This window comes from Suricata suricatta, chromosome 3 (genome assembly GCF_006229205.1).
Source record: "Suricata suricatta isolate VVHF042 chromosome 3, meerkat_22Aug2017_6uvM2_HiC, whole genome shotgun sequence".
NCBI classification, from domain to species: domain Eukaryota; kingdom Metazoa; phylum Chordata; class Mammalia; order Carnivora; family Herpestidae; genus Suricata; species Suricata suricatta.
In genome coordinates this window covers 89388859-89393360 of record NC_043702.1, presented here as the reverse complement: position 1 = coordinate 89393360, position 4502 = coordinate 89388859, and positions in this window count along the sequence as shown.

Below are 4502 nucleotides of genomic sequence, written 5' to 3'. Positions count from 1 at the left end.
ATGTCTCAATCAAGCTGGTGGTTGAATATTGCTTACACTGGGTTCCCTTAGGAAGGGTCGCTTCACCCCTAGGCATTTTCGGGAGGTTGGGGGCACGGCACGTGGCTGTTTGGGTGGTGTGTCCTTTAACACTGTATACTTTAGTTGGCTCCTAAGCCATTTTTACTTAGATAAACGTGGTATGATCAAGAGGCACGTTCCTGGTGGACGAGTTGGCACTGTGCCAACCCTCTTTGAAAGGTGAAGAAATGAAACGTGACGATACTGTTGTAACCCTTGGGTTGGCTCTGGCTTCTGGCAGGAGGTGTTTCTTTATGGGCACGTCATTCTTGATTACTGCTCCTACACTGAATGTGAGGTGTTAGGAGGCACCTCGACAGACATTGGAGGTGCAGCGGGCCCCTGATGTCCTGGTGAGACTCCTTTATTTCTCACTTCCCTCCCTCCCTTGTTCAGATGGTTTCTGCCCATGAACTTCTTTCTAAGACAACTTGTTGGGGGCTGGTGAGTGTGTTATGCTAGCCTGTCAGCAGCATCCGTCCATAATTCATTTTATGTTCATTTAGGTAGGGGTTGGAACTAAACTCTTAACTATAAAACAGTCCTGGAGGAATTTATTCTCTAGAGCAGTGGACCCCCAATCTAATACCTGCTGAGATGAGGCATGTGACATCAGTGAGTACAGAGGACTATGGGAGCACAGCCTTCAAAAGAGGACCGCCACTGCTGAGTACGTGTTGTGGTCACTATTTGTAAACGTAGCTGTGGGGGGCCTGGGTGGCTCAGTCGGTTAAGCCTCCGACTTCGGCTCAGGTCATAATCTCACAGTTTGTGGGTTTGAGCCCTGCGTCAGGCTCTGTGCTGACAGCTAGCTCAGAGACTGGAGCCTGCTTTGGACACTGTGTCTCCCTCTCTCTCTGACCCTCCCCTGCTCACGCTATCTCTCTCTGTATCTCAAAAATAAATTAAAAAACAAAACAAAACATAGCTGCCACCTGGAGACATTTCAACAGAAGCCCAAGAATCACAAGTCTTGTGTAAAATCTTCTGATTTTTAAATAGTGGAAACTAATTCAGAAAAGTTCTAAACCTAGCCTTGGTCAAGCAAACCATGTCTAAAGGCTAGATTCAGCCACTGAAATGCTTATTCTTAATTAAGCTCCATTTTAGTGTATGAATGTCCTACCTTTTTCAAAATAAAATGTGTTAACAGTGGTAAGCTAATGAGCTAAAAAAAGAACTGAGGAAAAGAAATTTACACAAAAAATAGTTCTTATGCACTATGAAATTAATATATAGAATCCAGAGAAGTAACCCAGTGACATGGCTGAGCATTCTGTAATCTAGATAATAAACCATCCCAAGAAGGCAGAGGGCAAAGCTCAAAGTAAGACAGGTGTGAATCCTCACCCTCATCCCTCTATTTCACTTGGCACTTTTTTTTGCCTGCCATGTACTGGACATTTATTATAAGGCTGGAGGGTCTAACATTGCAAAAGAACTACTCCCTACCTCTACTTTGTGAGTCTGTAAAATAAAACCCAAACTAGAACAAGAAGAAGATAGGTGTCTAGTCCAATGGGGAAAAATCCACGTCCAAGCCATATCTGGGCTGTCCAATAGCAGGACATGGCAGAGAAGAGATCGTCCTCCCTACAGAACCAAGACTGAGCCTTGCAGTGCGGAATTTAGTTTCAACTCCTACCTAAACTAATGTAAAATGAACTATTATTAAGTGCAATTTAAATTACTGATTAGAGCACCGTTTTTCATATGAGCGTTAAAAAAAAATCTTTTTAACGTTTATTTTTGAGAGAGAGAGACACACACAGAGTGTGAGTGGGGGAGGGTCAGAGAGAGAGAGAGAGGGAGACACAGAATCAGAAGCAGGCTCCAGGCTCTGAGCTGTCAGCACGGAGCCCCTTGTGGGTCTCAAACTCACAAACTGTGAGATCATGACCTGAGCTGAAGTCAGCTGCTTAACCGACTGAGCCACCAGGCACCCCATTGATATGATCTTATGGATCACATGTAAGTGATTAATGCTAAAGAAAGTATAGATTGGTCGTTGAAATATCAATTATTTGATATCAACTCATTCTGGAATCCTTTAGAAATGGCCAGAACACTCTGTGAGCACAGTTATTTCAGCCTGGAAATGGTGATTTCTTTTTCTTGTTTAATTGGCCAACACCTTTCTATGTTATTTGTATAATGATTGTCATGAAAATTTTTAATGGGGTTTGCAGTAAATTATCTGAAAAGAACATAAAAGTTTATAGCAGTAAGTTGACTCAAAGCATGGTGGTTGGCACCAAAATACCTTCATTTCTGAGAGGAAGAGACAGAAGTTTGGAACCTGGAAGCAGTGTGCTGCAGGTCACACACAATTAGGCAGTGGAGTGGAATTCAGCCTCAGGGCCCTTTCCCTCAATTGTCACTGTTGTGAACTTTCTAGGTTATTCTACCAATAAATGACAGCACTCCAATCTTCTAATTGAGGATACCATTGATTTTTAGACTATGGTAAGCTTTGTTCTACAAGTAAACTATCTCTGAAGGCTCACACAAGCCATTGTTGTTGGGTGAATATGAATCTGTTTATAAATATCATTGATGCCAGTGAGTAGTATCATTTGCTGTTCGGTCAGCAGTAAGTTAAATTCCCCAACTATTATTACATCAGTTGATTTACAAGATAAAATAATATGATTGGATAAAAGTGTCTCTTATATACCACAGTTTTCTTCAGATTAATTACTTTTTCTCTCTTTAATTAATATCCTTTCTGAGGCCTCATACTTGCTTCATTCTGATGAACATGCAATGATTTTTTTTCTCCCAGTATGCCTACATCGGGGTTTTAAGCAAAAATATTGACCTATGTGTCAAATGATCTTTCTTTTTTTATTATTATTCTTAATTAAAGCCATTTAACCTGCCCTCAGACCTGCTGTGACTTACTGGAGTTCTTTGTGCATGCAGACCCTTTGCTTTAGCCCCACAGTATGACTACACAGCTCCTGTTGGTTAGAAAGTTAATGATGGATACTTTGCATTTCCCAAGAGAAGGAAAAATGGAACTACTTCTTTTGTAATGACTTAAATAGAGAATTGACAAATGCGTTGACTGAATTAGCATAGATTTTAGTTTGGAGACAGCCAAAGGTTTCTAATTCTTAATTTCAAGTTTCTTTTCTTAAAAAATGTTTTATTTATTTAAATTTTTTTTTGCTGTTTTTATTTATTTTGAGAGAGAGAGAGAGAGAGACAGAGAGACAGAGTGAGCAGGGGAGGGTCAGAGAGAGAGGGAGACGCAATCTGAAGACAGGCTCCAGGCTCTGAGCTGTCAGCACAGAGCCCAACACGGGCCTCGAACCCACAATCTGTGAGATCATGACCTGAGCTGAAGCTGAACTCTTAACCGACTGAGCCACCCAGATGCCCCAGTGTTTTATTTATTTTTGAGACAGAGAGAGACAGAGCATGAGAGGGGGAGGGGCAGAGAGACAGGGAGATACAGACCCTAAAGCAGGCTCCAGGCTCTGAGCTGTCAGCACAGAGCCTGATGTGGGGCTCGAACCCATGAACGTAAGATCATGACCTAAGCTGATGTCAGAGGCTTAACTGACTGAGCCACCCAGATGCCCCACTAATTTCAAGTTTCAATTCACACAACGGTAATGCCAGCTACATAAGTGAGAATGCTTTTTATGAAAATGCCATGATTCAGTTCAAGGGCTATTCTGTTATTGATTTATTTTATTATTATTGTTTTTCTCACTCTGTGAGACCCACAGAGTGATTTTTTGTTGTTTCCAGACACATAGGGTGAAATTATGGCTGTATTCTTTTAAGCGAGGTTGTTATATTACCTACTGAGAATGATCAGCTTATTTCTGTGCTCATGACTCTATCAAATTTCTCTTTTAGTTTTCATTAATTTTTGCATTATCCTTCTCAGTTCATGGAGGTTTTTCTCCTTGGATTCTCAGAAAATTTTTGTGAATTAAGTGATCCTCATTGTACATGCTAAAATCTTTGACTCAGCAGAGTGACACAGTGACTTGCTCTCTGAGCTGGGTATGTGGCAGCAGAAGGACTGGGGTCCTCGGGTTTTCTGGCAGACTCACGCAATTCTCAGCATCTCCCAGGATTCTGCTACACATGCTTTCTAGAGCTGCCAGTCAGGAATTTTGATTTCTAATTTTTTTTTAATATTTGAATTGGGTCAGAATTTCCCTAGAGTAATTATTGAGTAGGAGTTACATGAACTACATATATTGCTTTGTTCCTGGTTGAGGATGCCTAAATTCCCATATAAAGTGAAAACAGGTCTTAAAGGGGCAGTGGAAAAGTTAGAGTTCTATTACTGACGTGCACTCAATCTCAGAATAGACTTACTGGTAATTATAGATATACCATTAAATGACACCAATTGCAAATTTTCTTAAAAGTCTTTTAAAAAATGTATTTAAGAGGTGCCTGGGTGGCTACATCAG